The sequence below is a fragment of the Lissotriton helveticus genome, chromosome 11, assembly GCF_964261635.1.
Source record: "Lissotriton helveticus chromosome 11, aLisHel1.1, whole genome shotgun sequence".
Taxonomy (NCBI): Eukaryota; Metazoa; Chordata; class Amphibia; order Caudata; family Salamandridae; genus Lissotriton; species Lissotriton helveticus.
The window spans coordinates 430,341,781-430,368,742 of NC_136072.1; the positions used below are offsets into that span (position 1 = coordinate 430,341,781).

A 26,962-nucleotide genomic window follows, 5' to 3' on the forward strand; every position below is an offset into this window, starting at 1 on the left:
GGGGGTGGGTGTATATGACTCCCAGCATTTCCCAGACATAGGAGGGGTGGGTGCATATGACTACCAGCAGGTCCCAACAGTATGGAGGTGGGTGTATATGACTCCCAGCAGTGCCCAGACATAAGAGGGGTGGGTGCCGAGGACTCCCAGCAGTGCCCAGACATAAGAGGGGTGGGTGGATATGACTCCCAGCAGTGCCCAGACATAAGAGGGGTGGGTGTATGACTCCCAGCAGTGCTCAGACATAAGAGGGGTGGGTGTATATGACTCTCAGCAGTGCCCAGTCATAAGAGGGGTGCGTGGATATGACTCCCAGCAGTGCCCAACAGCATGGGGGTGGGTGCAGAGGACTCCCAGCAGTGCCCAGACATAAGAGGGGTATGTGTATATGACTCCCAGCAGTGCCCAACAGTATGGGGTGGGTGTATATGACTCCCAGCAGTGCCCAGACATAAGAGTGGTGTGTGTGTATATGATTCCCAGCAGTGCCCAACAGTATGGGGGTGGGTGTATATGACTCCTAGCAGTGCCCAGACATAAGAGGGGTGTGTGTGTATATGACTCCCAGCAGTGCCCAACAGTATGGGGGTGGGTGCAGAGGACTCCCAGCAGTGCCCAGACATAAGAGGAGTGGGTGGATATGACTCCCAGCAGTGCTCAGTTATAGGGGGGTGCATTATCATCATCATACAACAACTACTTGAGTGTATGTTTACATCCCTAACCTGTGAGAGTCCTGATAGTGCCAGCAACACATCACTTACAGCAGTGTCCCACTACAAGGAGGATGGATTTCTGTCACACACTGCATGACACCACATGTGGGTGTGATGTCAGATCCCACATGCATATCAACCCATGGAGGTTGCTGGCAACCTACACACCCTACCATCATGACACAATAGTGTATAGTCATGTAACAGCCCACCAAACAAATAGTGCAAAAAGGAAAAATATACTGTCATGTACATCCCTGGCCTGATATGAATGTCCAGGTGATGAAACATGTACTCTCTCATGGAAGGAACAGGGTTGAAACCCCTTATATACAAAGCACACAATTGTGAGTCGTGTGCACAAATACCCTGCATAACAAATCCAAACATAAGGGTAAGGCTGTGATCATACATCTGCATAGTGTGAAAAAGGGTGATTGTGTCCATGAAGGCATTTCTACATACTACAAACACAAGTATAGTGAGTAGCATGGATGGCAAAGACAAATGAGCAGAACTCATCTGTGAGCAGGCATGGCCATTGCTGAATGGAACGTTCAACAAAATAGTAAATCTGCACACAAGTCAGCACAACAATTGTGCAACTGTCTGTAGTGAAGATCTTGTGTCACTGAGGAAGGGACACTCTTTTCGACAATGTCTGCAGGCAAACTGAACACACACAAACAAAGAATATTTGCTGCAACATTGTGATGGCACATAGATACCATGGTCCACCTCCTTCCCATCATAAAATGGACATCTTTCAGAATCCCAAAACATTACCATGACACCAACTCCTAGGCACACAGCACCTAAAGCAAGTACCTGAAATGCAATAGTTCAGAATGAAAAATAAAATGCTTTATTCAGCTCCAAAAGGAAAATGATTTAAAAAATGAGTCCCGGTTCAAACAAGGCCAATGGTCAGTCCACATTAAAGTTTTTTCGGGGTACGTTGGGGAGGTTGTTAACCCCAAACTTGCCTGCACATGATGGAGCTAAAGGGTTGTGGACCCGTGGGGGGCATCATCTGGGTCAGAGACCGGCACCGCAGGGACAGTAGAGGGAAGGGTATGTGTTGTGGGTGCAGGGGGGAGGAATCCTCCTCAGTGTGCAGCACCAAAGGTGGAAATGAATTCAGCGCTGCACACTGCTGCCAGTTAAGCCAGACCAAAACCTGCACCTGGGGACACAATGGGAGTGGAGGTAGAGGGCTGTGAGTCTTGCACACTTTGTCTGCGTATTTCACATGGCAGGATAGGTTTTACTTGTAGAGAACAGGAACCTCTATGGGTTTTACTGGGGCACCAACGTTAGCGAATATGTTTATGGCTCGTTTTGAAAACACACACATTACAAAACTCAGAATGGTCTAACCATTTGAAATTATATGTGAGGTTCATAGAAGACATTCTAGTTGTGTGGAATGGTCCCAGAAACCAATTGAAGTCTGAACTACACAAATTAAATCAGTGTCATGATCACATTAAAGTCACCTTTTCTATCCATGCTACAGCGATGAATTATTTGGATATACTCATAGAGAAGCAAGGAAACACACTGACTACAAGAGTGTATAAAAAGCCCACCGACAGAAACAATGCGCTGCATTATCAGAGTTTTCACACTCTGACATTAAAAAACCACTTACCTTTTTCTCAATTTTTGAGAGCACGTAGGATTTGTTCAGAGGAAAAGCAAGGACTCCAGGAGATGGAGGTCTTGACACAAGCCTACAAAGATTGGGGATATCCAAGTGAGATTTTAATTTCAACTAAAGAGAAAGCATGTCAGGTTTCCAGAGCAGATTTATTGAGGAAAACTAAAAAAGCGCCATTAAAGAGAGAAGTGTTTGTGATAAAGTATTCCACGGCAACAAGAGCATCAAAAGAAGCATCTTGAAAGATGGGAAATCATTGAACAGGAGGCTGATTTCAGTCAAGTATGTAAACCTATGTTTGCACACACAAGATCCAGAAATTTAAAAGAAATATTCAAACGGGGTGGAGGGAAGGGTGTCCAACCCAACCACAAAGGTATGATTAAGTGTCACAACTGCAGTAATTGTGGGAATGTTATTGTAGGGGATGTGTTCACACACCCACACACATAAAATTGAGACACCACAGATTGCAATTCAAATATGGTAGTATACGCAATCAAATGCCCGTGTGGGCTAGTGTATGTGGGAAAAACCACTAGAAACATTAAGACTCGAGTGACTGAGCACAAAAGCTTGATTAGAACACAAAATCCTAAATCCAATTTAGCAGTACATTGGAAGGAGCGACAACACACTATTCCGCAATTACGGTACACTGTTAGAAAAAATTGAGGATAAAGATCATATGGATGTCAATAGATACTTATCGCAAAGAGAAACGTTTTGGATACGGTATCTTAATACGTTGGAACCTTGTGGACTGAACGACAAAATTGAAACGATTTGTTTTGTGTTATAACATCTGAAAAACAACATAAGTGTGGAATGACATATTAATCTGTAAGGTGTATATAGTATTTTAATGATGTATAGAGTTTGTGGCCGAAAAAAAATATTGTGTAAAATTGAATCAACAGTCACATTGGTGGATATATATATACATAATCACAATTCTGGTCAAATGAACAATAGGCATCAGGGATACACACTAGGACGTTAGGTTATCATAATATAGCATATCAAAGGAAACGCCACACTAGTATTCTTTAGTATTCATTTTTTCTCACATTTTCATGTGTTTGATTTTATTTGCATATGGGAGCTGGCTCTTATGGAATAGGTACAGCAAGGGAACAATATTAGGGAGATCAGATAGAAGCACTAGGTTAAGATGGCGGCTGAAAATCCATTTGGATAATCATTGTAGTCCGTTTTCTATCGCAATCATAACGCGTGTCACACGCCATTGAAAATTACAACAGCAAGCTTAGCGTGTTAATGGGCAGTAAGATCGGGAGTACGGCCAGTTTTGAAGATCAGCGTTTGGATTATTGAAATCGTACACTAAGGTATGGTGGACACAGTGGAACTTGAATATCTTGAGAAACGTATAGGGTTATTGACGAACTGTCGAGTTACAGTAATGTGTGTTTTTTTTTCAGTGCATACCATTGACGACGATTGTGAGAAACGTGTGGCGTCTCGAGCTAGTGCAAGTGCACATGTTCCTGCGAACGATTAAGGTACAAAGAGTTTTTTTCTGGATTTATTAGTAAGCTCTCACGTGGCAACCTAGAGAAAGTGGAGCTTCATTATGTTTTTATCGTTTTGTTGTCAGAGGAATCTTGAAACCTTTTTAGGTTTCGACCTGGCCGTAGCACCTGCGAAGCAGGTGCTCCGCCCAGGGCGAAATCTTATGATCCTACACTAAGGGGCTTCGTCCCGCCTCTGTCTTCCATTGGCTAGCTCCATAAATGGAGGCTAGCCATTGGAAGAGATTGGCTGTCAATCACGCTTTCACCGTGAGAACGCGATTCGGGGGCGTTTCTGTGTCTTTTTTTAAGTCCCGCCCTCTCCTCTTCCCATTGGCTGGAATTTTACCTTCCAGCCAATGGGAAGGGGAGAGCGCGAAAAACACGCCCCCGAATCTGCCGGCCGGGACACCCCCGTGACGTCATTCCCGGGCCGCGCTGTGATTGGCTGCCGGCCCAGGACCTGACTTGTTTTTAGTTGACAGGACTGCATTGCAAAACAAGTATTGACAAAACCAAACACCTGATCTATTCAATGCTTGTTTTTCCTGTGATAAAGCGCTAGAGAGGTCTACAACATGCGAACTGCAGTTCCACCCCCAATATTTTGTGACTCCACATTGCAAAATTAAAAAAATCAGATGCCAAGCGCTACGGATTAGGTATACAATCTGTCTCGAAAATCGTTCCCTCTGTAGTTTTCCGATATTGCTCCATGGCGGTAGGTACATCGAGCCTCAAGTTACAAGGTGTAACTTTGGTGACAACCCACAGACACCGCGTCACAGGGAAGCAGCGACATTCCTTCTGCGACGGGGCTTGGGGCAGTTCTGAGCCGAGCAGCACAACGAGGTGTGCTAAGGGCAGCCGACGGTCGCCACCAGCCAGGGTAAACAGGGCGTGTTTCAAACAAGCCCGCATCGCCAAGGAGAACAGGGAAGGACGCTCGTTCCAGGGAAACAAACCAACCCCCAGTGTGCGTGAGCAAGGGGCGCACGACCTGCTGCGCTCTGCAGGCTGGGGTCGGCACGGCGGAAGACCACCCTTCTCGAGAAACGTGCGAGGGGCGATGCTCCCCGGGCCATGAATGCGCCGAAGACCCGGGGAGGAACCGGCGAACAAAAAGCGATGAGAAAGTTTTCAAAGTGCAGGAGAGCGGCAGGTTCGGGTGCTGGAATGTATCCGGCGCTGGGGGTAGCTGCATGGGAAGACTGCTTGGGAATTATTAGCAGGTGTTTGTCACTGAGGATGGAATCTGAGGTTTGCAGCGCAGCCACGAGACAGCCCCGTGCAGCAAGCGAAGTATCGACCATCTGCCGATGAGCGCCCGGACATTCGGGGGATGTTAGCGTTGAATGAGTAATTCTGTGCCCTGTGCTTCTTTTTGTGGAGCTGCTTCTGCTGATGAAATAACTGACTCCCCGACATTGTGAATGGCAACCACGGCATCTCTCGGATGTTTTGTGGCTCTAAATGGAGACTTTGTGCAGCCCATGGGTCACGGCGCGTCCCTTGCTAAAGCCACACTGTAGCCCCAACGCCCCCCCCCAAACTTACATTTGAATGTATTGCCTGTGTGTTCACTCATTTAAACCAGTAGCGCACTGAGGCTGTTCAACACACGTCTGGGTGCACTGGGCATTTCAGAAAGTTCTGCTGCTGAGTAAGTACGTAAGAGGCGAGCTGTCCATTGACTGGCACCATGTCTGGGGTGCAGGGCGCCGGGGTGCGTAGTATTCGGCCCTTTCAGTCCAGCGAGCAGTACCTCTTCGTCATGAAGGAGGACATGGCGGAGTGGCTGAAGGACCTCTACGAGCTGGACATTAGCGTGGACACCTTCCTGGAGGTGGGCGCCGTGCTCTGCCAGCATGCCAACAACATCACGCGCGTGGCGGCCGAGTTCAGCGCCGAGTACCCGACCCTGGCAGGCAAGGTGCACCTGCCACGAGCCCGCGTGAGGGTCAACAGAGTGGCCCAGCCGGGAACTTTCCAGGCGCGCGACAACGTCTCCAACTTCATCCAGTGGTGCCGGAAGGAGATGGACATCACAGGTGAGGGGGCCACGTGCCCTGCACGTGAGGGCGTGAAGTCTGTTGTATGTATTCATTTGGGCGCTGGAAGTAGGGGTCCTGCAGCACTAGAAATAATCAGGCCGAAGTTCAGGAGGAGAATGAGCGGATGTAAACTTTGTTTTTCTCTCGTCAAATTTGCTGCACGGTTTGATAAAAGTGATCTAGGTGACAATCCTGCTGGGGTACAAAAAACGAAGGGAAAGGCTGGAGCACCCCTTTTTTTGTTAACACACAAAATTTAAACATCTGGAAAGGAACTATACACATTTCTAATTAAATCGGTGATTAAGAAAACAAAAGGAAAGCATTTTTTTTGTAATTCTGAAGTGTGATGGAAACCGGGATTTTAGTAGGATCAAAAGAAACCGAGATACTTTACCTGGTGATGCAAACATTATAAATATTCACCGAAGGCTGATTTCCATGCACATTAGTTTTTCTGTGTTATATATTTTTACCAGTAAAACTACATGCCCATGAAAATGTAGTGGCCATTTCAACAGAAAATGTGCTGTCTGCAAATGACAGTGTGCTATCTCATCAGTGCTCAGAAAGCACTACGAGCTACAAATTATCTAAGGCCGATATTACATTTCTTACTGGCCGCTATCCTTTTGTAAAGCGCTCTGATATCCTTCAGGATCTTGTTCGCGCTATATAAAACTTAATAAATAAATAGCACAGCCTCACCACTCTCCTGGCGAATGGGCATGACACATTTGCTGCACTTGTGTTTTCTGTATGATGCTTGGATCTTACACAACCCCTATGACTTCAGTGATATAACATTAATGGCAGTACCCGAACTCTTAATAAAAAAAAAAATTGTTACAGCACCACTGCTCAGAACAGGTAAGCCTAGGGTGACCAACTGGCATGGGAGCACATTCAGCTATTGACATTGTAAATGACAAAGCCATTTATTTATCTGTTTTCAAAACCAACACATAAATAAACAATTTGTCATTTACAATGCCAATAGCTCTAACTTTGTCAAAGGCGAAACCTTTGCATTGTAAATGCTTGTTTACACAGGTTAGAGAGGCATGGTTTATTGATACACGTAGTGTGGTTCTTAAGCACAGATGGGCACTAGACATATTTGAATATATAATTCACAGAGCATGACCAGGGAATTGGCTAAGACTTTTCTGATTCACATTTATATGAACCAATCATGGCTATATTGTTTCAACACGAGGCTGGTGTCTCTGGTGGGGGACATCCCACAATAACAGGAAGGAGAAGCCATAAAATGTTTATTGTGCATTTACTGCAGCATTCCCCTGATGAAGGTAAACTGTACCCAAATGCATTGGGAAGCAAGTGTAAATGTGAAGGATTCATGAAGTAATGAACCAAGAATGATACTGAAGATAATCCGCAACATGATTTGAAAAATTAAAAAAGAATAAAAGAGAATAAGAAGAACTTATGAGAGACTGTTTTACGCTTTTTGTTTCTATCTTGTTAGCTTTGTACATGTTTGTGATGATATAGATTTAAAATTTTGAGTATGGTTACTTTGGAATCAGATCACAGTTAAGCACCTAAGGGGCAAGTGTACAGTGCGCCTTTAACAAACGGGATCTGTTTGTCTTTTTGTATTATGTTACAACTGACAGGAGCCAGTCAGCTTTCAAAGGCAGCACCAAAATTAAAATAGAATAATTTGCAGAAGAGTGTGGATACATAACAAAAAAAGAGGAGTGTGCCGGTTATTTATAGTTCGTATACACATGATTAGGAGGCCAGGGTGTTGCAGGGTATTGTAGTGGGCACACTGATCCGTGGGTCTAGAAATTGCTGACTGTCTCATGATTAACCGTCTTGGAACTATACATATCTCGCAAATGATGTACATCATGTCTAAGAACGCAACATGGGTCATGCATGCTGCTAGGGTGTTCAGTTTAAACCTCACACTCCTATGTTGAGACTCCTCATCAGTGCAAACAAATATGAAGGCCAAACACAGTGCACAGGTCATGGCACAGGCAAGGTACCAACACATGTCACAGACCTCCCTCCCACATGATGCGCTAATCAATGTGCAGTCTAATTACCTTGCACCCTAGAAGAACATGTACAACACATGCAATTGCAGGGTGTGGGACAGCATGTGACCTGCTGTCACATATCCCACTCCACCTAAGAACCCTCAGCAGACCACACATACGCACCCTGGCACAGATCACTCGCCTGTCAGTGTCAATAGTGTATACAACCCTCACTTTGCACATGTCCCACTTGACAAAGAGGTGCCACAGGTGTTGGGCTAACTGTGCAAGTCGGGCACACAACCCTGCATACTTGTCACATCAGATGGCTACAGCTGCTGCATACATCATGCAGCTGTGGTGCAAAACAACACATACACACTCGCCCAGGTGACAAGGAACATTCACACTCTTCAATGTCCATGAGTTTAAACACATCATTTGTACAATATCACCACAGGTCCCCAAAAGTCATAAACATCAGTGAGTACATTCAGCTGTCACTCTGGGGGGAACACTTGTAGTGTGTTTATCTAGGTACCTGAATCGATATTCCTATTCTTTGCCCTTGTCTGGTTATAAATCAATAATATCCCTACAACGGCATAGAAACCCTTTTCATAATTCAGTCATAGTGCATGCTGTCAAATTAAGCAAGCCTATTCCTCCAGCCCTCTAGAATGCACACCGAGTTCTTAAACAAATCCAAGCCTCCAGCAATCTGGGAAATCCCCGCTGCCGTTGTTTTGATTTCATCCAAGAACTCATGTAAAACACTGTAAGAACGACCAGTTCTTAGTGACATCTTTATTGACGTCTTATGTCCAGCCTTACGTCAAACCCGGCACCTTTCAGGTATAAATATACCAACGTTGCCTTAATCAAACACACGGTGATGAATCTGGAGCAGCTACTACTTGCCCGAGAGCCCAGCTGATGCGAGAGCCCACGGACGCTGCCCCTCCCTTTTGACGCACTGAGAAAGACGCTGTCTTTTCTCTTGCCGAGAAATCCAGCCTCTGGCGTTTCCAGCTTACCCTTGCGGGTGACTGGGATACCGAGTCCTGAGAGAGAGATACCAGCCCTCCTGCCTTCTAATACCCAGGTACTGAACTGACTAAACCCTTACAGAGAATTATTGAGTCAGATTCTTGGCAAAACAAACTTAACTTAAACTGCTACTTACTCCTTCCCACGTATTAGGCTTAGGTCAGGTACACCGGGGTAGGCGTAGTTAGAAGCACCAGTTGAGTACGATTAGTCAATGTATATATGTATGTATCTGTTTTATCCATTTTAAAGTATCATATGGCTAAGAAACCATATCAATGCTTTTACAGTATTATTTCATAATCCTGCTTTTACTGTATGCACTCTACTTAACTATAAGTATTGCAATTGTAGCAATTCATTTCTCTTGTATGAGGAAAGAGACTGCTCAATAAATAACACCTTTTATTGAAAACGCCTGTCTCTCTTTTTCTCTGCAATCTGGTGAAACTAAGTACGCACTTACTGACTGAGTGAAATAGCTGTCTTTTGTTTTCACACGACTCTAGAGATATACTCTTATTCAGGGAGAGCAAAGTTGTCATGTTTTATGGTTGTCAGAAACTAAATCCCTTCTTGTCTATCCAGGGAGGTTAAACTCCTCCTCGCCTATTCGTGAGTTTCTAGTGAACTCTGAGAGCTGGCAAAAAACTTAAGTCTAATATAGTCAGTAGAGACCTAGTTAACCTCAGTCCTACGTCTCCACTACTGAAGATATTATTCCAATGCGCAGAGCCTATTGGGACTATAGGAACTACACTACATGGCGCCCAACGTTTGGTAAGGCGATAAATCTAACGCAAGACGTTAGAGTAACTCAGTCGTGCTTTTTCACACAGACCCTTTCTCCCGTAAATACTCCAAAGACGTCTGGAGTGGGTCAAAGGTTAAAATCCGCCGGAACTTAGTAGGAAGAGATTTCTATGTATAGTTTTTAGGTTTATTCAACGTTGAAGGATACAGTGTTCCAAAATATTGTGCACCTAATCTTTGTTTCCTTGAAACTTGATCTGCAAACAAAAACCTTTCTGCCAGTAAAATGGGGGAAAGTGAAGAAGAGAGGGAGACAGCTAGAATAGCAGCTCAACTCCAAGCGGATGACAAGTCTCGTACAGAGTGACCCGGATGCAATACTCATTCCGGTCAACATAAGAAACTATAACTCTTAAACTTATAGAAAATGGACTAACATCGAGAGGTGGTACAGTCATATTCGTAATTGAGGTACATGAATATCGGCAGACAGAGGTATTCTATTCATGGATAAACTTTCCAGCAGCAAACGCTGTCACACATGAATTCCACTATTACAAAATAGAGGAACCTCCGGATGAGTACACTCCTTTCGAGAAGGTGGAAATCCCATTAAAATACCAAGAGCACCTGCACTGGTTTAAAGGCGCCCTAAAACATAATAATCACATCACCAGGCTCGGTCCACTAGGTAGACCAGGAGCAACATGGCCGGTTCTAGCCAGCTACACACCACATCCAGACATTGAAAAAATGTCAATACCAGAACTTTTAGCACAGCTAAAACAACTGATTAAAATTCATGGACAATTAGTCTAATATGACTTCAACAGTTCAACCAGCTATTAACATTCCACAGCTGACCCCTCATCAGGGGAACACAAATAAAATTACACCACAGAACATAGTCATGTCTGGGTAAAGTACCCATAAAACGGGAACAAATTCCATTCTGGTTAGCACAAAAAATAACTCAAATAGAGGCAGTATTTCCGGATACTACCCCTGTTGAGAAACACAGAATTTTGACTATCTGTCTTCCAATTGGGATCGCACCACATGTGGAGGACTGTGACACTTGGGGCACAGTCTTTGCTTCCATTTACACAAAAACACATGGTATTCCGTCCATGGCGGTAATACCCGATGTGCTAAGACAGATTCAAAATGAATACGGTCCAGAACCTGCTTTAACTCTGGGTATGAAATTACTGAAAGACTTCAAGCAGGTCTCAGCTTTATTATTATCTAACATAAAAGGAGAAGCCGCATCTGTGGCGATCCGCCAGAAATTGAAAGAAACAGATATAGCAGAACAACCATTTGAACTTGCCAGAATCAAAGAAAAATCCTATGAAGAACTAGGAAGAAATAGTTTGGGTGGGAAACCAGTAAAACCCCAACTAACTGAAAATCCTGAAAAAATATTTATAAAAAATAATCTAAATACTCCAAAAAAGAGCTGGGATGGAAATAAACAATCCACTCCCAAAGAAAAAAGATTCCAGTCCAGAGGAAGGTCTCCTCGGCGGAGAGAAAGATCTCCGGACCAAGGACACAAGTCTCCCCAGAGGGAGCCCTCTGAGAAAAGATACAACCTTAGAAATAGGGATAATTTGAAGAAACCTGATAGATATCAAGATATTGATACACGTCCCTCTCGATCTTTTCAGACTTCCTCGCAGAAATCGGAAAGAAGAGGACGGTCAGAACACAGGGAAGAGCACGTCAAGTCCAAAGACAAGGAACCTGCTCATCAAAGTAAAAAATTACAATTTCCAAAAAAAAGGTAGCCAGTATTAAAATAATCAAACATGCCGAGGATCCTGAGGAAACAGCTGAAAAACGGAGAGTGGGCTCAGACAATGCTAGACAGTGCAGCAGAAGTGAGCATAGCTCGCAAGATCCTGATGAATCATCTGGAGACAGTGGACACGAATGAATACATTCAGGTGGAAACTGCAGATACCAGAGTTAGCAAACCTCATAAAATATACGAAATAACATTACGTATAGAGGGAGATAAGATTAGGAAAACAAGGGGTCTATTTTGGGATAACCTCTCCAAAGGCTATGATATCCTTTTAACTGAAAAAGACTGGCTCCAGAGTTTGTCAGAGAGTGCCCTCATGGCGAAGAAATGATTATGCCTGCCTTCTCAAATCACATTCCAATTCATAAAAAATATACACTTGCAAGAAAGTGGGCAGTAGCCCAAGCTCCTGCATTATATAAAAACCATGTTGGATGGGATGAGGACTCTCCTCCTCACAAAATCCAGTTAAAAAATCAACCAAATGCACAAAGGCAGTACCCAATTAAGCAAGAAGCTGAAAAACAGGTCAGGGAGATCTTAGATAAACTTGAATACCAGGGGGTGATTGAAACTTGCACCTCACAAATTAACAATCCTTTGTTTCCTGTCTCCAAGCCAGACGATTCATATTGTCTAGTTTTGGACTACAGACATCTAAACTCATGTTGCAAAACTTTTGCAGTACAAAACTCACATAGTGCAGCACTAATGAATAACATCGTGCGCAAAAAATACAAAACAACATTAGACATCTCTAATGGATTCTTTTGTCAAAACATAGCACCTGAAAGTAGGTATTTGACCGCGTTCTCAATAATGGGCTCGCAGAAAAAATTCTGTCGACTCCCACAGGGGTTGAAGAACAGCCCAGGGCTATTCTCAGCAAGAGTAACAGTTACTACAAATGAATGATGATGAGGCATTATCTTATGTCGATAACATCTATCTAACAGATGATGACTTGGATACTCACTTGAAAAGAGTGAACACCATAATACTTGGGTTCGCAGCAGAGGGTTACAAATTCAACTTTAAAAAGTCACGAATTGCCCATCTAACTGTCCTTTTTTTAGGATATGAATTATCAAGTGAAGGCAAAAGCCTGGCAGACAATTTCTTAGAGAAATGTGCTGTAATCCAAGCACCAAGAACGCTGAAAAACTTACAATCAATTCTGGGTCTCCTGAATTTCAGAAGAACATACATTCTAAATTATACAGAGAGGGTTAAACCTCTCTATGAACTAATAAAACCAGATTTTGAATCAATCAATTGGACTCAAAAACACACAGAAATTTTGAGATCATTGCAAACAGACATGTTAGCTAAAACAAAATTGCAAACACGCGATAACACACGCAACCTTGTGATCCGGGTCATCCCAGGAAGATGCGGATTCACATACCTAACCTCTAATGAGGGAGAAACGGTACCAATAGCATACAAATCACATTTGTATACAGAAGCTGAAAAAACATTCAGTATTAAGGAAAACATTGTACATGCGGTTCAACAGCTGTAGCAAAAGAAAAAGACCAAGCCGAAGGCAGACGGATTACTGTTATAACAGCAGAATCAGCCTTCGAGTCATTAACAAGCCCATGTAATTTAACTACAGTGGCATTAGATCCAAAATGGATACAATGGGAAAATTCTCTTGCTACAGAAAAACTTAAATACTATTTTGGCCCAAACATGAAAAGATTAAAAAATCTAGAATATGAAAGAGAATATCCTCTGCCAATCGACATTCTGCCCATACAACAGTACGCCTGTGTAATATATACAGACGGATATGCACAACCCTCAGTTTGGGGAAAACAAGCCTATAACGCTACGTGCGAGGTTGTCAAATGCCGGTGGCGCGGATGTAAATTGATGCCACTGGTCACAATGTCACAATCCGTAAAAGACAATTCAGGTCAACAAACTGAATTAATAGCTTTAAATATGGCGCTCGACATTGCCGATCGCGAATTCCCGACACTAATAGTGTGCGATTCGCATTCCTGCGTCAAATCATACAATGAAGACTTGCAGTAATGGGTTGAAAACGGTTACAAAGATGACACAGGTGCCACAATTAAGCAAAAAGGCGACTGTGCAGCATTACCCGTGAATTATGCACTCAAGTATACATACATAATCGATGCAAACTCCGTTCCTTTTGCTCGAATCCCTGGAGTGGGGGATAGAGTAATTCCAAACACGAACAGGAGAATCTTGCTAACAGCAGACGCACACATGGGTGAAGGTCTAGGGCACCGAAGGATCAAGGAATCTCTGACAGAATTACAATCAGAATACTGGTGGCTGGGAATGAGCGTGGATAATCACAAATTTGCAAAAAATTGTGAAAACTGCAACAGATATCGCAGTGGCGAACCGGCTGAAGTAGTGCCAGAACACCTAATAGAAAGCATAAGGCGATCTATTCGCATGATTAAACAGGAAACATGCGTCCCTATGTATATTATTTAAGACTAGTTTCACTTAAAATGTAGACCCCCAGCGCTCGGCTGACGCCAGAACGGTTATAACAGATTTGTGAGTCTTTATCGGCACATACGCAATTGGCATGCTACACCAGGGTCCTGCTTTTAGCTCTCAAGCTTATAAGGAGGCCATGACCAGCATGGGCATTGCATTGCGGTATTCTTGTCCCTTCCATCCTGAGGGAAACTGGATCGTGGAAAGAAAAAAACGAGACATAAAGCAATCTATAACGGCAAAGGTATTAGGTTTGGGGGTTGGGTGGGTCAAACATTTAATAAGTGTCCAACGTAGTCTTAACAATCTGCCAAGAAATTCTCTAAAAGTTTTCAGTCTGTACGAACTATTGTTCGGGTCTAGAATGCGTATCCAGGACCTCGATAGTCAGACTTCAGTGGTAAAAGGAAAATGCTTTGATATCAAAGATCGTTTGGCTATTTTACAGGACTTAAATGAAAGAAGAAAAGACCTGAGCAACATAAAGTTGAAACAACAGCCAACAGCCACTGAAGAGAAACCACCTGTCCCAGCAAGGCCTGTCTGGATTCCAAAGATTGGGGATCTGGTCAGAGAGAAAATCGCGGTGAAGAAGGAATTTGGGCCTTACAGAAAAGCAGTACCTGTCTTAGCTGTCAACGGAACAAGATCAGTTGTACTACCGCCCCTTGCTGGTAAAAAGGAGAACCGAGTTGTATCCATCGACCTGGTTAAACCACAATCATGTGGCCAATAATAAGTAGTGGCCAAGTGGACTCCCAAGAAATAGCAGAACACCAAAGTTTGCTACAAATCAAGAGGTTCAAACTGAGAGACTAATCACATTTGATAAACCTACAGTGAATCAACAAGGACTATGCAACAAAGCCATGGAACTTATGCCTCTTAAAACCCAAATTGCAACAATTCGTCAAGAAACACCGGTCTACAACGATGTAGCCACAGACTATCCTAATGAAACAAAGAAAAATTCAAAAGCAATTCCAACAATTGACAGAACTGCATCAGGCTACTTCATCAATTTCGATGACTTTTCTGAGGATTCGAGCGAACCTGAGGAACAGCCAACAACAACAAAAACTTTTAAAGACAAAGCTAAAGAACTCTTTCATCAACTACAAGAAACCTATCTGATTTCCCCATGGATTGAATTTTGGGTGGTGCTAGGTGTACTTTTCCTCCTGCCTTGGCTCATCATGGTGCTATGCTTGGGACACTTCATTGAGGGAAAATATATTACAATGGACACAGCAAGCCAGAATATCAACCTGGTCCTAAAGCCACACGAGTCTTCACACATCGAGAAAAGAGAACTTTCTTCAGTAAACTTCACAGCCAATCCGATACCCGGTGGGGTAGCATGGGACAAAACAGATTACGAAATATATGGCCCGGTCGAGCTCTTGAAGTATCCTCATCAATTTAAGGTTTCATTAAGTGACTTTGTAAAACCGAGCACATTCTCTGATGATTGGGACTTTCAAAGTATTAATGATATTATGTCAGACTTAGTTATGTCAGCAAAATTTACAGAACATGATTATTTACAAGGTTCATCAAATTATGAACAGATGTACTGCTACAATCACTATGCTAACCATTACTTGCATAAATCTGCTCAACCTAGAAATGTTTTAAATTATAATCAATGGGAACATTGTGCAACTCCACCAAAAGGTAGTTCAAAAACATTTTATGAGAAATTCCCATACTTCTCAGGGTTTAACACAAGTGAAGCAGAAACGTTTTATTTCAAACTGTTAAATAAGACGGGAATGAAAACCATGCTGAAAAATACAAAATTAATCTATTCAGAAACATTTTTTGAAAAAATGAATACATTTGGTTTTGATTTTTGGAAAAATAACATTGATACAAAAACGATCTGGGGTACCAAAGATTGGCAAGTCCAAGGTACAGAATCATTATTCAGAGCCTGCATGATCCCAGAATGACACAATTCAACAAACAACCTGTCTTGGCCTAGCCAAAATTAAAGACTTATACAAACCGTCTATTCCAAAGCCAACACCTGACAGTAATAGCACTACAGATGTTGAGATAGACGTATCCCATATTTTAAACCAAAACAGAACACATCCTGATTGGAAAAAATGGTTGATCTGGCCCACAGACACAAATAACTGTCAAGATAGATTCCTGAACAAAATACAGGGGTTCAAATTGACCAGGTCAGACCCTAGATACTCCCAGAGACAACATCCAGGGATAGTAACAACATACAGTGTAGGAAAACTCTGCCTTGAATGGCTACAGACATCCACACTGGCAGAAATTAAGCAACACTTAACTTTACTTAAAGAAGGTGCTGACTTGCGTGATTTCATTATGGGACCACGCAAACAGCGTCAAAAACGTTTCATAGCGGCCTCTATGTATGCAGCTTATAACCAAGCTTGGAAAGAAACTCAAATTGAAACAGCAGAGAAATACGGGAAATTGACCGTATTAATTTGGAAAAATAACTTTCTGTTGTGGACAATGGGTTAATGACTGTCTTCCAGAATATATTCACTGGGCAGTATTGTATCATCTGCAATCGATATAATAGAGCAGGATTTAGTAATGTTACAACATGGTCAGTCCCAATTGCGTTCTATTTTACAGCTTGCCTGGACGTTACAAAATCTGCGTTCAGGCTACGTGCCTTGGCGTTTAATCAACACGACGTCACTGTTCTCTATCTTTAACCTTACTGATACACAAATCAGCTTGGCACAAAAAGGAGCAGAATATACAATTCTGAGCATTGAAAAACTTGAGAGATTACCATTGACAATGTCGGAACGACCTGTCACCGAATGGATAATACACGGAATCATAACTATTCCGATAACAACTTTCCAATTTCGATACTGCCAAAAGTATATACAGGCAGGGCAGTATGAAAGGTTGGGTAAAGGATACATTAAGTCATCATGGAAATTACCTTACACACACACATGTCATAGTGAAAAAGGACAGAATGTATTTCTTAGTGGTAATAATTGTGAAAAATCACTAAGTGGTATACTTCTGTGTCAGGATATAAATCTACATGGGGCCTGTGAGGGGACTTCAAATAACCTTTCATGTCACCAGCTTGGCACACCTGCAACTCGAATAGAGCCATTCTTTAGACTGCTTTCGAACGGGAGCTACATTCTAATTGTGGACCACAGATGTTGTGGCTTGATGCCAGGAAAAGCTTATCTTGTAAGCGTTTCGTCCATGGTCACTTGTTGTATGCAAGTATTGTATACGAACGACACTCCAGACAGGGAGGGAAAAATTTGGCCCAGTTTGAAAATCTCTTCTATTCGAATTGATACTTTAAGCAGAATGAAGTCTGTTCTTCTACAGACGCCTATGCCCTTGACGTCATCAAAAGAAACTTATGATCTCCTGGTTGCAAGGACAACAACAGAGATGCATGCACTATTATCAACAAATTGCCCCTTACATTTCGCAGAAATGCTAAACCAAATCTTAAACATTTCAGATACGAATGGTATCCCGAGTGTATTTAAGACAATTTTTTCGGGACTTTTGACACCTTTTAAAGCAGTCCTGGGCATCTTTCCTAATTTTGTCCATTCGATCTTTGGCGGCCTTCCACTCCTGTTGGGACTCGTAGCAGGCATTTTATTTTTGATACTCCTGCTTCGTTATGGCAAGCCATGTCACAGACAACACTCCAGCAACAATGGAAGAAACGATCCTAGCTATACGCTATCGGGACCGCATAACTAAAGTCCTTGGATTAGCCCGGCTAAGAGATCTGAATATGACCTGGTTTCTTTCATTCAGACCCATCTGGCAGAATTGTATCTTACCTGTGTTAAGATGTATGCTGTGCGGAGAAGAATGCGTGTTAGACGTCTGTCTCAAACTACAATCAGAAGTACCATTGGATACAGATACTTTGCTAAGTCCAGTAACGGCTCATGCATCGTGTTGTCCCCAGCGGTTACCCATCCTGATGACGGCATTCGTTGAGACTTCACCACTGCGATTAAAGGGTATTGAAGTGCAAGATGAGAGCAGCATCAACCAGGTACGACCTTCTGTGAGCAATGCTGATCAATACATCGATGATAGCAATCATTCTCACGGCTGCACAGTTGCGGCATTTTCCAACTTGGTCGAACTTTCACCTGAAGCGGTAAACTGCTTTTTTGAAAGTCTGTCTGAAATGATGTTCTCCCCTGAACAAAAAGAATAACTTTTAAGCAAACGAGCACTCAGCGTTCCCTGAACTCTGAATTTGGCCTTCAGCTTTGAAAAACAAAAGCTTCTGGAAATATTTGGAACTGTTTTGGCTTCTTCCCCTGAAAAACGAAATTATTTTTTCCCCCGATTCCAAAATATTTACTTTTTTTTTTGGCACTCATCCTCTGCTTAAAGTAGAACTATTCTTAGAGAACAGCACTTCTATTTTTAGGAACTCTAGAGACAATATATTACCTCAGCCTCTAGCATATTTACAAATAACTGTATTTATAGGTGATGAAATGGTCTCGGACTTTTCTTTTCTGTATTAAGAGCCATTTCATGTGTAATTTTCGCGAAATCATTCCGATGATATATATGCATCCTATTTTATGAATCATTACTCTGCTTGAAATACTGTACCTATACTCATTTTTCGTGTATTTCGCATATGCCATTTCAGATGCAAACAATTGTATTTTGGGGTGGATCGGTATACACATGCACCGTTAGATATGTTTACTATTGCTTAGTTTAGTAATTATGGACATGAATTCGTGGAGTGGGTGTAGTGTGTTTATCTAGGTACCTGAATCGATATTCCTATTCTTTGCCCTTGTCTGGTTATAAATCAATAATATCCCTACAACGGCATAGAAACCCTTTTCATAATTCAGTCATAGCGCATGCTGTCACATTAAGCAAGCCTATTCCTCCAGCCCCCTAGAAAGCACACCGAGTTCTTAAACAAATCCAAGCCTCCAGCAACCTGGGAAATCCCCGCTGCCGTTGTTTTGATTTCGTCCAAGAACTCATGTAAAACACTGTAAGAACGACCAGTTCTTAGTGACATCTTTATTGACGTCTTATGTCCAGCCTTACGTCAAACCCGGCACCTTTCAGGTATAAATATACCAACGTTGCCTTAAGCAAACACACGGTGGTGATGAATCTGGAGCAGCTACTACTTGCCCGAGAGCCCAGCTGATGCGAGAGCCCACGGACGCTGCCCCTCCCTTTTGACGCGCTGAGAAAGACGCTGTCTTTTCTCTTGCCGAGAAATCCAGCCTCCGGCGTTTCCAGCTTACCCTTGCGGGTGACTGGGATACCGAGTCCTGAGAGAGAGATACCAGCCCTCCTGCCTTCTAATACCCAGGTACTGAACTGACTAAACCCTTACAGAGAATTCTTGAGTCAGATTCTTGGCAAAACAAACTTAACTTAAACTGCTACTTACTTACTCCTTCCCACGTATTAGGCTTAGGTCGGGTACACCGGGGTAGGCGTAGTTAGAAGCACCAGTTGAGTACGATTAGTCAATGTATATATGTATGTATCTATTTTATCCATTTTAAAGTATCATATGGCTAAGAAACCATATCAATTCTTTTACAGTATTATTTCATAATCCTGCTTTTACTGTATGCACTTTACTTAACTATAAGTATTGCAATTGTAGCAATTCATTTCTCTTGTATGAGGAAAGACTGCTCAATAAATAACACCTTTTATTAAAACGCCCGTCTCTCTTTTTCTCTGCAATCTGGTGAAACTAAGTACGCACTTACTGACTGAGTGAAATAGCTGTCTTTTGTTTTCACCCGACTCTAGAGATATACTCTTATTCAGGGAGAGCAAAGCTGTCATGTTTTATGGTTGTCAGAAACTAAATCCCTTCTTGTCTATCCAGGGAGGTTAAACTCCTCCTCGCCTATTCGAGAAAGTTTCTAGTGAACTCTGAGCTAGCTGGCAAACGCTTAAGTCTAATATAGTCAGTAGAGACCTAGTTAACCTCAGTCCTACGTCTCCACTACTGAAGATATTATTCCAATGCGCAGAGCCTATTGGGACTATATGAACTACACTACACACTGTTACACCTCAGTAAATTAGGGAATAAAAACCTGCAAGGTGTGGCACTGCAGAATGTGTCTTGACTATGCATTGAATGTCACAGTTAGCATAATGCAAGTGAGGAGTGAACACACTTGAACTACATCATGCTCTGCATGGGAGACACCACAATGTACACACCCGGCACTCACTCCAAACAACATTGCATGTCTGTTCCACCAATACACAATGCCTGTTGTGACACTCACATAACAGGTGAACAGTCAAAGCTAGTGCAGCCATCACTCACCTTCTCCCCTGGTCTCCCATACAGCTTGCTGTACTGTGGTAGGAGGGCATCCAGCAGGGCCTGGTTTTCCTCCTCACTGAATGCTGGTGCCCTCTCCATGGTAAGCAAAATCAGAGTCCAGGGAATGCAGAGTCCGCAGCAGTGTGGTCCACTCCAATGTTGTGCAGGAAAGTGCTCTCTCACAGACACATGCAGCCTTAAATTAATGCTGCTGAGGGGCTTTCAGTTTCAGGAGTACAGTGTGATAGGCCAGATTACTTTGCATCCTACGTTTCATCCAATCCCTTTAAACATAAGGCCTAGACACTCATTTGCATGGTTTAGAATTTGAGCCTCAGCTCAAAATACATATTGCAACATTGTATATTTTTGCCCAACTGACTTTTGCAGGACACCTGTAGCACACACTCAAATCTCAGTATCCATGACAACCAGGCTGCATTCAGGGCCTACTACTAGTGCCCTAGGTGTCCCCTAAGTATTTTTTTTAAATCAACACACGTCTACGGTGCGTTCAAGCTTGTGTATGGCACCATTTTAATAGTGAAACGATGCGCACACGCACGTAATGTCGGGGTACGGTTCGCCCGCGTTTGGCACCATGTTAATTGTGAAACGATGTGCACACACGCATGTAATGTCAGGGTACGGTTCGCCAGCGTATGGCATCATTTTAATAGTGTAACGATGCGCACACACTCATGTAATGTCTGGGTACGGTTTGCCCGGGTATGGCACCATTTTAATTGTGAAACGAGGCACACACACACACACACACGCACGTTATGTCGGGGTACGGAGCGTTTCACACGGTGTTTCACACGCTGTAGTGAATGCAGGGGTACGGTGCATTTCACACGCTGTAGGTAATGCAGGGGTACGGTGTGTTTTACAAGGTGCGTTTCACACGCTGTAGTGAATGCAGGGGTATGGTGCGTTTTACACGCTGATGTCAAAGCAGGGGACAGAACGTTGCACATGCTCACGTTTGGCACCATCACAATAGTGATACGAGGCGCACACATGGCAGGGATGTAGGGGCACGGTTACAACAAGGAGGTCTATAAAGTTCTTGTTATTACATACTTAGATGAGCAGGCCCTAGGTGTGCCAGGCAGTGATATGGCACAGGGCATGTGATCGTGTTGCACAATCGATGTGTGATGACTTGTTGACACATGTCATGTATTATGGGGCACTATGTGGTCAACATCACCTTTACACTTGTCCCATATGTATCATCGTGCACATGTGGTCATGCACATCAACACTGGGATGGCACAGTCATCAGTACGGGCACCTGTCTCATGATACCAGGGACCGTCGCACTTTCTCACTTGACAATTTGACGCTCATCCTGGCCCTATGTGACAATGTCATGTGTGTGTCATGTTAAAGATTGAGTTAGCTGTTTGTGTTCCGTTAAATTCCTCTACTGTTGGTGCATTTATAATGGGTCTGTGTTGTGATTGAAATGGTTTAACATGTACGCACACCATGCCACATGTGCATTTCCATGGCTTTTTGGTCTGATTCCATCATACAAAATTTATCCCCATGCATTCATGTCTGCATCATGACAATGGCTGTGGTGTTGCATTGTCACATGCACACCTTATTAGCAATTTTTCTGATATGTACAATAGATATACCATGTGACCAGGGTGTTTGCCTTGCAGTCAGCTGTCTGTATGGGATGCAACCTTCTAATGTAGGTCTGGTGATGTGTGTCACTCCAGTGATATCTTGGTCTGCTCACTCAGAACAGCCCAGCAGCTCTTTTGTGTGCAATGTTCATTTCACAAACGACAGCTGCATCTGGGTTTTCGTTGGAGTGCCAGCAAGCTGGCATATGTGTCCTGGATGTATTGCTTACGCCAGACCCCATAGTGAGTTGATGTGTAGTAGCAGTGTTGCATGTGCTATGTACATTGGTATCGTTGTTGGCTGACAGTTCTCCATTCTTCCCAAATATGTCCTGCAGGGCACCGCCTCTACCACGGCCTTTTCCAGACTTGGAGACCATAAGGGAACGTGATTGCATCTGACGTTAGAGATTCCCTCTAGAGTTGCTTTAGGACTTGAAGGACAAGCTGGAACCACATCTCCAACAGTGAGCCGTCGGGGTATTCCAAAGATCAGTCAGACCTAGAGCTTTGGTGGAGGACAAAAGGTATTTGTTAGCTGTTGATTTCCCTGTACGCGTTAGTTCAATCCAGAGATGATTATTTAGGGAACCCATCTCGGCAGCTCTGATTTTATGTCAGCATTTTACATAGGCTCCCATTCTCTCTATCGCCTGATTTTGTAAGCCAAATTCCAACTGTATTTGGGCTGGAGAAACATATTTAGGGAGCTGAAATATCACTCAGAAGGAAGTTGTTAGTATGCGGTTTAAAGTTGCTGCATCTCTTCCTCTCATTGACTCGCTCCCGTAGGTGATTGTGGGCTGCAATTTAGCCCGCAAGACTTTTAAGAAGGGGTCTAGTGACAAGTCAGGCAACTTCTTTTTCAAGGGTTTAAGTGCCAGGTAGGTCATTGCACCTTGCCTTCGCAAGTACTCCAGCTGCGGCTTGAAGGAGTTGTTATGGTCTAAAAGTATACCCAGGTACTTATAACTTGTTACTTGCTGTAGGCGTTTCCCGTCAAGATACCAGCTGGGACTTGTCTTTTTGTGGAAGTTTACAATCATGATTTTACTTTTTGCAAGGTTTATTTTTAAGGCGTTCTGTTGAGAAAAGTTACAGGTCACGTCCAAGAGATGTTGAAGACCAATAGGGGTTCGGCTGAATAAGACTAGATCGTCCGCATATAACAGATTTGTCAATGTCGTGCCTCCTAGCCTCGGTGCATGTGATGAACAACTGTCCAGTTCCCCCGGTAGGTCTGCTAGGAAAAGGTTAAATAACAGTGGGGCTAGGACGCACCCTTGTTTGAATCCCTTAGTTGTGGGAATTCTGTTTGAAAGGTGCGTCCCGCCTCCTAGTTTTATCCTGATCCACCTGTTGGTGTACAAGAGTCTAAGTTGATTTAAAAGAGAAGTTGGTATCCCCCAGCTGGCCAGCTTATGCCAGAGCTTGGTGCGATCAACATGGTCGAACGCTGCTGTGTAATCTATGAAGCAGAGGTACGGGGGTATTTGCCCTCCTTTGCAGCATCCATAAGCGTGGTCTAAGCCATGATGTTGGTTGTTGTGCCTTGGCAGAATCCTGTTTGCGTTATGGAAATGATTTTGTTTTCTGAGGCCCAATTGGCTATTTCTTTTAAGATGATCCCTGCATAGTATTTGGCTTCAGTGTCTAAGAGGGCTATCAGCTGATAATTATTTGGGGTGAACCTCTCGCCTTGTTTATATATTGGGCTGATAATTGAGCCTCTCCATGATTCTGGAAGCGTAGGAGCTCTTAAAGCAAATCTAAAGACTGGAACCAGTGCATTACTCCAGAATTCTGGGTCATGTTTAAACAGTATTGGTGGAATGCTGTTGGGGCCGGGGGCCCCCACCCGTCTGCCTTTAGCTATTTGTTTCTTTATGGTTTTTTGGACTGGTGTTACTAGTGTTGCTCTGGTAAATGGAGGTGTTTATTTTTTGATTTGCGTCATTGAAGTGATTAAATAGATGTTCATTCCAAACCGCGTCCGTGATATTAGAATCAATACCCGTATAGTTGGGCCTCTGTTATTTATTAACTGTTTGCCAATATTTGGCGCTGTTTTTTCAGTTTTGCGTCGTGGAAAAGTTTCGCCCATATTTCATTAACTTTTGTTCTTTTAATTTCCCATCTCCTCTGTTTTAATGATTTCTTACCTTCACGGAGGACACTTTGGAGGCTCGAATTGTTTGGGAATTTTGTTGAGTTGTTTTAATGTATGATTTATGAGTTGCTTTAATTTTTTAGACTCTGGGCTTTTTACCATTTTGGTAGGAATTTGTGAAACATTCCGCTGTTTCGGAACTTGTTTAAAAATGTTTCCCCAAGCGTTGTGACAAAATTGTTCCAGTACTCCAAAGGCTGGCCTGTCAGTTCTCCCCCTTGCTTGTATAGATCTTTAGCAATAGATGATATTCCCTCTATATTTGTGGAGTTACATCTTATTCTTTTGAGGTTGCTGGTTTCATTTTGCACGATAGTTTTGCTGATTGGGAATATCTGACTTGAACTTGCTTTGAGTCTTAATTCTTGTGGCATGTGGTCACTTAGTTCGTTAATTCTGATCCCAAAAGTGTCTATGTAGTTGAACAGTGTTAGGGTTGTGAAAGTATATTCTAAGTAAGACAATGCTATAGTTGAATGATACGTGGCCGCTGGTGGGTTGTCGTCCTTGAATCGGCCATTAGCTGATCTCATATTTAGGTACTCCAGTTACCGAAGCAGGTGATTCGCGCTTCGCTCTGGCTTGATGGCCGTAATTTGGGGTTGCATCGGAATTCCCCATGCGCCGGATAGATCCTGGATTAGATTGTCTTCTTGGTTGTTGCCTAGAAGGTGCATATTGAAATCTTCAGCAAGGATGATAAGATCCGTTGCTTCCTCTTCCATTAGTCTCGCTAATTCCGTTGGCAACTCATTTGCTGTTTTTTGCTTATGCTTAGGGTGTACATAGATGTTTATTAATATTACTTCCTGTGGTAACTGGTTAATCTTAAGCTTTACTTTTATGACCTGGATGCAGCTTGGAGGTGATAAATAGGTTTTATTAAAGAAGTCTTACCTATTTCTGTTATAGAACAAGATTATATTGAAAGATTTCAGGTAGGTTAAAAACTCTAGGTCATTTGTTTTAGAGGATAAGCCGTTTATATTCCAGACACATATTGTAAGTCCGTCTCGCTCCGCTTGTGGTGATAGTTTTACGGCCAGCTTTTGTCAGTTTGTGCGTTCTGATGTAATTACGCGCTGCAAGCCAGTCCAATTGCTATTGGCTGGAGGGTTTATTAGTGTGCATTTAGTCGCAGATAGTAGTAGCGCAATTGACAGGTTTGCCTCAATCTTTGTGCCTGGAGTACTGCTCCTTGCTCCCTTCAGGACTGAGAGCGTCGTCAAGCTTGAGCTATTTGCATCGTTGTTTGAAAAAGGAGTTGGGTATAAAGGCTTTGATACTAATTTTGGAATGATCCCCCAGTTTTGGAGTTGATCACCTTCCTGGAAGATTCTGCCTACGAACTCTGAGCTTGCCCATCTGGTCCTAGTTGCTTCTGAATTTTGACTACTACTGTTTGGCAAGAATTCAATTGACAGCAAGTCAGACCATATAATGTCATTGGTATGGAGTGTAGGAGACGTAGCACATTTTGTCTGTTATATGTCAATTCGGCCTCGTGATTTATATTGAGGAAATAAGATAATAGTGTCAGATTCTTCTACTTTTGGCAATTCCAGGTTATGAAGAATTGTTTTGCCACATTCAGTTGCGGTGTTTGCAGAAGACCCCTGATTTAGAGCATAGGTGCCAGTGCTGTTAAAAACTGTACTGGCAAAAATCTCCAAAGGAGAGGCGTTAGCCGTGTTTATTTCCCGGTTAATATTGTTATGAGACGATGTTGGTTGAACTGTTGGAATCCGTGTTATTTCCTGCTTGTTTAATACTCGCTCGAGGGATTGACTCGACATTGGGCTCTGTTCATTTTGATTCTCCTGAACAATTGAGCTCTGCATCCGCCTTATGGTTTATGTCTTCTCAGTATAAGTCTTACTTTTTTTAATTGTTTTATGTGATTCTTTGTTGACATTGTTTTTTACTGTGTTACTGTCATTAGTAAAGGGGATTAGTGTAAAATGTCTATTGAATGAGGTCCTGGTTGGTTCTTGGTTATCTTGCAGAGTATTGGTGCCACTGACTATATGGCTTGGGTCTCTTTGATTCTCAGGAAAGGTCTTTAAATGTGTATGCCTTATTTCTTTGTCTTCCGCTAGAACTGAAGCTGGGGGTTTGGCATTCCATCACTTGCGAGGTCGTATGTAATCAGGGCGGCTGAACGTAGGTCCTGGCAATGTGTTCTTTTTTCTTCGTTTTCTTTTTTGTTTACGCCGAGTTTTTACTGGAGAGGTGACTTTTTCCAAAGGTTCTAGCTTACTGTTTTGCGGGTGTCCACCGCCTTCAATTAGAGATTCATTATTTAATGGTGGCGGCATCTTGAGAGGCGAGGTCATCGCTGTTTTCATCTCTAAAGAGTTGTTTTTTCCTTCAATTTTCTGGTTAATGGCCGTTGTTTTCAGGACAGACAGTAGATCACCTAGTATTGTCGGGAGGGTTAATAGCATGTCCACTATTGGGGCACAGGAGCATTCTTGTTGCAATTGCTGCGTTTTAAAGGCTGCATCCTGCCCTCTCTTTATTAAACCATTCAAGTCTGCTGACTTCCTGTCAATCCCCGAAGTGAAGTCCGCTAGAGTTTGGAGAATTGTCAACTGGAGATCTATTTTGCGTGACTGGTATTGGAATGCCGCAGTTGAATATTGCATTGTGCTTAGTATCGATTCCCAGATTACGTTTTTATTTGGGTGGCTTTT

The 26,962-nt window shown here is 42.9% G+C and overlaps 1 long non-coding RNA gene across 2 annotated transcripts in view; it reads left to right on the plus strand.

Moving 5' to 3' along the window:
* The window catches only part of LOC144792828 (uncharacterized), a 314,526-nt gene that overhangs the window by 69,966 nt on the left and 217,598 nt on the right, over positions 1 to 26,962 (plus strand). The window contains exon 4 of one of the 2 annotated variants that reach the window (XR_013602627.1): positions 3,825 to 3,905. The exons of the other annotated variant lie outside the window; for it this stretch is intronic. This is a non-coding gene — a long non-coding RNA (uncharacterized LOC144792828). The remainder of the gene's footprint in view (positions 1 to 3,824; positions 3,906 to 26,962) is intronic. 2 annotated transcript variants of the gene reach the window in all.